The 9,250-nt window shown below is 38.7% G+C and overlaps 1 pseudogene; it reads left to right on the top strand.

The window, feature by feature from the left end:
• The window catches only part of LOC137186628 (uncharacterized), a 26,374-nt pseudogene extending 26,004 nt beyond the window's left edge, over window positions 1-370 (top strand).
• Window positions 371-9,250: the final 8,880 nt, after the last annotated feature.

Below are 9,250 nucleotides of genomic sequence, written 5' to 3'. Positions count from 1 at the left end.
TGAATCCAGAGTTTTATGGTCTCATCTGGATAAATGTTGAGTCAACAAATCATTTAAAAATCCATCCAGTTGTTTGATGGTTTATATCTTTTTTCTTCACTGCCTTTTATATACTATATACTACTTATTCAGCTGAAATGCGTTATTGCTTTTTTCAGAATATTTGCTTTTTGAGTTAAAGAAAAATAAAAGAAAAAGTTATTGAGTGAAATCAAATGTTTTATATTTGTTTTGCTGTTTTTCAAGAAAAAAATTCTTTTGTTTGACAGAATTTAAAGCACATGTGTTTCTGCTGAATGTTCACTCAGCCTGCATTTATTGGATGTGACAGTTTCATGCAAATAAATCAGTTTCTAATGTATCAATAACACTTACACTTTGCTGGTTTCATTTTGAAAGTTAGACCCACAAAAGGAATTAAGATTTTCATGATATTCAGTTCGTCAAAGTTAAAAAAGTCTTGTTCAGCGTTTGGTTGCACTAAAAGATCCTCTAAGGAGTCAAATGTTCAGTTTTTCATAGAAGAAGATTTTGTTTATCACTAGCAAAAATTAGCATTAGCATTAGCATTATAACAGTTAACCATAGACTGTAAATGCACTGTGCTAACTGAGCTAGCAGCTAGAGTTAGGGTCAGCTCCACCCTCTCGTCCAAATATGGTCACTGTCACTACACGATCTGAGTCAACCTGCATGATCAGGTCCACCATCTTGGAAAGCTACATACAGCAACACCACTTGGACAAAACACATGTCAGAATCTAAGTTTCAACCGTGGATGTGAGTCGTGCATGAACAGCTAATCTTCTATGACGAAGAGAGAGACTGATAAGAGATAAAGATGAGCAAATTTCAGTTTTTCCATCAACTCCGAGCTTATTTGGAAGCTGGAAAGTTTCACCCCAGTTGGGGAAAAGCTGAAAAATGGAACATTACTTGGTCAGTGAGTAATTTCATCTTGAAAGGTAACGTGGCCATGAATTTCACATCACATCATGCTTGTGCACAACATGGGTCAAACGTGACCCGACTGAGTTGTTTTTTTCTATATCTTTGCAATTAATTAATTTCATCATTCAGTATTCCAGGTATTCCTCAATTCATCATCACAAATCTTTATTTTCATTTTTCCTTTCTTAGTTTTTGAATAAAAATCCATTTTGGTATCACTACCCTTCTAAAGCACAACATGGGTCCAAAATGACCTGTATATATTCCCTGTTATTTCATGCATGGCTGAGTGTTTCTAGATTATATCTTTGAAATAAATGTATTTTATCATATAACATTCCAGGTTTTCATTTTGATTACCACAAACCATCTTGTTGTATTTAAGAACTTTTTTTTGACATTTCTTTCACACATCAAAACCCAGGTGAAGAAGCCAGACTACAGTGATGACACCAATGAGGACAGGAGCAGCTCCAGTGAAGGACCAGAGCATCATCAGTGACAACAGCAGCTCTTGAGAGACTCTGAAGATGCAGCAGACACAAGACACTGAGGTAAAGTTGACCAATATGATTTCAAATTAATCTTTTAATCAATAATATTGACTGTTGTATCTATTATGAGTGTGTGGATATGTATACAAGACAGTGCCATATAGTTTTGAGTTGTTTACTATAATATTGTCTCTTGTACTGATGTCTTTACTTTTGTGTCCTTTCAGAAAAAGAGGAAGATGATCACTACACTGCACTATTCTCAAACATCCTTCTGCCAGAAGCGTCTGCATACCTGTGTGCACCAGAGTGATTCTCGGTGGTTTGCACTGTCACCTAATAATAACCATGTGTGAACCATGCAAGTATTCCATCTTGGTGTTTATTTACTTGAGCGGCTACACATTTCTCCAACAATCCAACATGTGGAAGTCAGGTACAAAGATATTTTGTATCAGCCTTAATTAAGAACACTTGTGCATAAAGGTATTGAATGCTACCTACTTTGTGGTTGGACTTTGAGCTTGGTATGAGGTCACACAGAGAGGGCCTACATGTAACCTGTGAGGCTTGACCACGAGTTGCTTTCTTCCTTTGTTTCCCCCGAGACAAAGGAATAGCGCCAAAAATGCTGCTTACAGACAATGGGAGTCCATTGCAAACTCCATTTCCAAGGATGCTTTGCAATTTTCACACCTCAGCAGGTAGCAGTCAACATACAGCCTCATTGGCGGAGACGCTCCTGCACAGCGGAGCGTCCTGATGACGCAGCCATGACATCACTGCCCCTTTAAAAACTGAACGTGCCCTGAAGCACACGCCTTTCCCATGTCACTGAGCTAGGGGTAACTCCTGTTCCTCTGTGAATCAGCTGACTAAAGGGGGTACCCCACGCACGTGTTTTCCCCTCATCGAAGACTCCCCTCGCCGGACGAGACGAGACTTCGCCCGTGTTAACCCGAACACATTCCCGGATCCGAGAGAGACCGCTGCTGCAACCAGCGTCCTCAAATTCCCTCGACACTGAAGAAACGCTTCTTCACCGAGTCGACTCTGCTGTTCTCTCCACACGCCGCTGAGAGCCAGCTGTCGTGTTTTTCACTGACCGTGCGAGAACGGCCACCGTCTGCATCCGAGCCCAGGACAAAGCCGGACATAAAGACGGATTACACACAAACCCTGCTCGCTTTCTGAAGCGACCAAGGAAGAGGCATAAGTCTGGGCAGAGGCAGTGTTAATTGTGTGTTCTTATCAGCATCAGTTGCTGTTGTTTAGCATTTAGCTCTTAGCTTTTGCTATTGTTTGTTGTGCTGTTGACGGACCGCCGAGTCCATTTTTCCTGCTTTACTCTGAGGAGTTTTTTAAGTTTGCTGCCTGTTTAGTTGTGTTCACCACGCTAGACTGTTTTGTGTTTGTCCCGCTCGGGACTACCGCTGTGTTTGTGCCATCGTGAGAGAGAAAGTAAGTTGCTTTGTCGGTCAGAAACCAGACAACGTGCATTACAGACTGCCGTCCGTACGCGCACTGTCTGTGGACAAAGCTTCTCTTCCTCTCACGATCGCTTTCTCTCCTTCTTCCTTCTCTCTTCTGACTAACACATACACGCACCGACATCTTTTGCACATCTGATGGTCAGATAACGTCGGACAAAGCTTCACTTTGTCTTTCCTTATCCGCCATCAGACATGTGTGTTTTTCACAGAAGTGGGTGAGTGCAAGACGCCGTCCACTAGACAGCGCCGTCTTGCTTCTGTCTAACCAAGACACCGCCACATTTCTGCCATCCGGTTCACACACATGCATTCCCCTGCATGTGTCCAACCCTGTATATAGCTGTTTGTGTTTTGTTTGGTAGGATTAGATTTTAGGATAGTTGTTTATTGACTGAAGCATGTGTTAACTTGTTAACTTTGTTAATCTTGCTAAGTTTAATAAACACTGTTATATCTTTAAAGAGAAGTTCTTTTGTCATTATTGTGTGTAATATTGTGAAAAGTGGCTGATTGAAGGAGTCAGATCTCGAATTCACCCTTCTTTGTTCATCCTTGAATATTGATATCTCTCAGATATTAACATTCTAGGTGAACTCCTTTTATGAGACTACCTGGTTTGGTTATTGGTCCCGGTTTCCGGGTGGTGCCCCGTATTTGTTAATTCATATTAATAATTCTATTAGTTGTCATAATTAGTTAATTATCTTTGATAATTGATAATTATTGCAAATAATCAACTGTGTTCCTCACAGATCCAACAGTTGGTGCCCGAATTATTGATTAATGTTAACAATATCTTATTTTCATAATTCATAATTATCATAGATAATTATGAATTATTGCTAATAACCAAACGCACTACTGCCCGTCCCAACATCACTTTTCATTCAAAGAAAATGCAAAGTAAACAAGTACTCTTACTTTTGAATCATCTCTGTGTCTCCCTCTTTCCTATGTGTCCTCATCCTGCCAGTCCTCTCACCTGACTCATTACTTACTTACTTTACACTTATTGGCATAAACTGTCACTCAGTTTGGTGTTTAAGAATAAGTTCAGTAGCAGCTGATCTTAGAGAAGCACAGCTTCTGTGTTCAACATTAACTGTTGTTAGCTGCCCCAGCAGTATATGAGAAATACATTTGTTATGTCATGTATATTTTCTTTGACAGCATTAAATAAAACCTAATGGGATGTAAGGCAGGGGTGTCGCTAGAGATTTATGGTTAGGGGGGCTAAGCCTTTACCAGAGGGTCTGGGGGGAGGAATTTTTTTTAATGGACCCAAAATGTCTGTTTGTCATGATTTTTTAGAGAAGCAATACATGTAAAATCAACTCAATAGATCTGTCTCTGCATAGTTTGTATTCAGCACAGATCTAATATGACTTAAATGCTTTCCATCCACTTACAACAGGCACAGATCAAGCAAAGGTACTGAAGTCAAGGAATGTTATCTCCTCTCTCTTAGATAAGTTGCAGGTCCTCAGTATGTTATTGATACACAGACTGATGTTTGATGTGTGAACCTCTAAAACTAAAAGTTTATGTTTTGTATGAGTAATAGGCCTATGTCATAAAATTCAGTATTAATTTTAACCGAAAGCTTAAACAACTCCCACTCGCTTTCTTCTTGATCACTAACCTTCATCAGACCTGCTCCTTCAGCCCTGTCAGTCTCCTTCATCTTCCTCCTCTTCCTCTCCTCGCCTGTTTTCAGTAACATTTTCTATTAAACTCACATTTAGACGAACTCAACGCTTAATAAGTGATCAACCAGTTTCAGTTTGTATTTGTCTGAACTGGCAAAATCTTCTCACCTGACTGGCCTTCAGCGGAGTTGCTGCCTTTTTTGAAAAAATGTTGTATTTCCATCTACATGTTGAGGAATTGAGGGACATAAAATTGTGTTATGATCAACACAATGTGACCTTTTCACTGACATTAATTGATTATAAACAACAATCTATGCCTACTGATATGATTGTTTTGAAATACTTAAGAGGCATATAAAAGCAAAGTATGTAAAGAGCTGTCAGTAACATTATTTTTATCTCTTTTGCTCGTTCACACTTTGGCTGGATGGCTCGTCAGCTAGTTAGTGCAGTGGAAACAGCTTATAGTGATCACATTATTTTCTGACTGTTTCACAGCGGTTACAAATAAACACACCCACACCCCGCACCTCCACACCCTTGATAATGGTGCTGCATTGCCACAATATCATATGTGTATCATGGGAGTAAGGTAAAAAATAAAAATAAAAATAGAGTTACTGTAATTTAATTTTTTCCCCCCATGTTTTCATGTATGAAATGACCCAAAATGAAAACTGTAAGCAGACTACTTGATTACTATAAGCAAATTATTCAAACAACATTTGTATAGGACTGATTCTGTCCTGAGCTTTTTGATCCATATAAGCAGTGATCAACTGCTTATATGGATTATATAAGCGGTTTCCACTGTATAACGTTAGTGTTATATAGCCTATCCTCTTGTCTTTTCCTCACTCAAACCCAAAGTTAGCTAACATGAAGCAAGGAGCCAGGAGAACCATGAACAAAGGAGTAACAACTTGAGGTCTAACTTTAGGTACACTGTGACTTTGGAGATGCAATGGCACAGTTCAATTGATTTTAATGAAAAATTAATGAGAAAAAACTATTTATGATTTAAACTAATAATGTGCATTTATTTTGGGGGGGCTAAAGAAAATGTATAGGCCCAGTGACACCCCTGATGTGAGGTAAAGTTCTTTACTTGTTAGGCAAAAACTTTACTCTTTACATAAACTGCTTGTTCTTCTAATAGTGTGTGATGCTACAGTAAATCAGAGGCATGCATACCAGAGTTAAATAAAAAAATATTTATTTGCACAAAAACAGGCAGAACTTTTGTCTGACTCTACAAACTCCTGACTACATTAACCATGGGGGGAAAACACCTGAGGAAGTCCATCAGGTGAAATGGCTGAGGTAAAGCAACGGGTTTGGAGAAGATAGAAGAGGAAGGGAGAGGAAGAGGAAGAGCTGTGACAGAATTGACAAGTGCAATGGCTACCCTTGCATCTAAAAAAAAATTGCACATCAAACATCATGAAGTATAAAATCCTGGCCTCTTTTTTGCTGCCAAAACATTAGTAGGAAATCCAAATCCAGCATCACCCGTCTGGATTTGGTCTTTCAGACACTTGGTGATATTTGTTAAAAATATATCATTTCCCAGAGTAGTGAAATGAACTCCATCATCCAAAAAATGGCCAGGACTTTGATGCTTTATCTGAGGATGATGTACAATGCTTCCACCTACAGACAAAACAAAGGTAGGCATCACACTGTTAATGAAGCGCTGGGCTTTGTCCATCTTCTTATTGTGGGTAGACCTCCACTGGCCCTGCTGGGTGATGGCAGAGAAGATGATCTTCATCTGAGGAAACTGTCGGTGGAGATCTTGCAGGTCCTGCTTGTTCCCTGCGACATGCTTGATGCTCTTGATGCTCCTGAGGTCATTTCCTCCACAGTGTATCACCAGGACATCTGGCACAGCTCCTCCTCCAAGGCACCGATGAAAGAAGGGGAGGAGGTTTCTCCAAACCACGTCCCCCTAGCCGAACCACTGGACCCGGACATCCAGACCAAGGTTGGTCCTGATAGTCGTTTTTCTCCATGTCGAATGCAGCTGCCACCAATAATGTAGATTTAGGCTCCTGTTGATTTTAAAATGAAAAGAAATATCACCTTTATATGAAACCTTGTGCTGGTGTGTTATTAAATTTAACATATTTTATATTTCTATTTTATTTTTCTATATTTTACCAGTCTGCAGTGTGCTCTATGAGTGTATAATGGATGTAATTTAATGTTAAAAACTTCAGTTAGTTTATATCGTTCTCAAATTAAAAAATTCCTCTTATGCTGAAATCACAATAGGCAAGATCTGATTTCCAGATATTTCCATGATATTTATATTCACTCTTGGCCTCTGTGGAGGATGTCGAGCTGGTCAGTGATGGCATATTTCTTTGTCTAAAATGAAGATAACAAAAATAAACAATGACTAACATATTGAATGCGTGTGCTAACCAAGCTAAAGCATAGACTGTATAAGCTAAAGATAGATGATTTGGTGATAGTTATGTTTAATTTCAACAATGCTGAAAATTACATTACTTGCATTTTTAGAGATAGTATGTTAAGATGTGTGACTTTTAAAATATGACTACATGGTTTGTTGTTGGATTTACCTTATTTTAACAAGCCTTCAGTCATAGTAGCAGGAAAGCAGTCAAAAGTTCTTATTTCATGTTTTCTCAGGAATTGTGATTGAGTCGGGTGAGTTTATGTGTATTTGAAAATGAAACCAAACAATACATTAAAACCATATTTAACTCTAAAAATAAGAAAGCTGCTAAAACAGTTGACTTATGTACTTTGATAAAAATATACTGCACATGCATTCATGGAGCATGCTCACTAGAGACTTCCACCGGCTGAGACGGCTACTTCCAGTTTAGCCCTCCAGCTAACTTGAACGGGGATAAAACAATTCAATCGTAGGTTCTTCAAGACATGATCGAACTGAATGGATCAAACTCTGATAGTGAAACGAGTCGTTTCACAGGAGATGTGATGCTCTGGTGACTTACAGACGTCTCTTTCACAATGTAAGTCTGTGGGAAAAAGTCTTTTTGGGCCCAATAGCATCATGTGACTGTTCCTGTATCCAGTTGTCTTTATACATCCATGAAGAGAACTGGACACCACGCCGGCACGAGAGTCTGCTTTAATTATTTGAGGAAAAATAACTATAATCTTTTAACGTTTGAACCATGTCCTCTTTCTGATGACATACTTTTGGTGAAGTCACAAAGAAAGTTGCATTATTAAAACTCTTGAGATGTATGAATATATGCTGGGATGTCGTCATTGACTGGTTTAATTGCTGCCCCAAAACTATGGAATCCCCCCCAGCTCACATTTGGGTATTGTGTTGTGGATGTGGCTGCATGTGAGGCGGTTGCTATGATACGCAGGGTATGGATCATATGGATCAATGTTGTTTATAGATGCCAATTTAGCCAGATAACAGTCCCTGGCATCCTTGCTGAGTTTGTGTCTGTGTGGTTTTCTCTCAGTTTGCTTCTGTTTCTCCAGTTTGACGATTTAATGGGGAACTTACTTTAAATCTGGTGTTGTTTACTGAACCGCTCTCTGTAGCTTCCACAGATAATAAACACACATAACTGACAAAGACCGACTGAGATTTTCAAGAGTCATCTTAACACACACTTCTACTCATTAGTCTTTAACTGTGACTAACTTAAGCAGCTCAGGTATTTCTCCTGACATCTCTGTGATGTAAACTTCAGTGACAGCGGTGTGCATGTTGTGATGTGAACACTTCATCATGTTGTCATTGAATCCCACAGTTTATGTTCCCTCCAAATAATTTAAGCAGACATTATAACCTCTGATCTTTGAAAGATGTTTAACTCCACAGGTGCAACAAACTGGGCTTGTGTGTTTCTGTCATTGCAGTAACAATTACACAAGTTAATCTGGCAGAGAAATGTTAAACCCCAAAGATGAGATACGGTTGTTTTTGCTTTGAAACAGGCTGTATGTTTGGGTGTAAGTGTAGTCCTCAGAGCTGAATGGCTCAGTGGTGCAGCACAGTTCATCAGGAGTTCTCCTAGATTAGATTTAACACAGTTTGAAGAAAATACATCAAAATATAGTTAAGAATATTTCTGATCCCACAGTTTCACTAAACTCCATAAACCATCAGTAATGTAAATTAATCAGATGGATGGTCTAGTCTATGAAATGATGAGTGATATAAATCACTGTTTTTTATTCTCTCAGCTGTTACAGTAACATTTATAAAATTATTATGAAACAATTATGAAACTTGAACTTGACCACTGCATTCGCAGGAATATTTTCATCCTTTTTCTAATATTTAATTCATCAAGTGGTGCGATATTTTCACTCTCAGTGATGTGACATCATGTTCAAGCCTTGTCCTATAGGAGATGTGATCATATACAACAAAACAAAAGGTTAAATGTTAATTTAACATGTCAGAATTAAAGCTCCTTTCAGTACTGTGGATGCATCACTCAGCCAGATGTGGAAATAAACTGATTGTCATTCTTGCAAGTCACTGTTTAATTCAGCTCTTTGTGCAGCAAACTTCAATAGTGAATAGAAAATAATCCCAACATACAACAGCACAACATGCTGTCATCTTAAAAATAAACAGGCTACAGTTTATGTTTACATGTCAGCTAATAAAACAGTCTGGACGTCA

This window comes from Thunnus thynnus, chromosome 7, assembly GCF_963924715.1.
Source record: "Thunnus thynnus chromosome 7, fThuThy2.1, whole genome shotgun sequence".
In the NCBI taxonomy this organism is placed as follows: Eukaryota; Metazoa; Chordata; class Actinopteri; order Scombriformes; family Scombridae; genus Thunnus; species Thunnus thynnus.
Note: the sequence above shows the minus strand (reverse complement) of the source record. Positions and strands in the feature narration are given on the sequence as shown.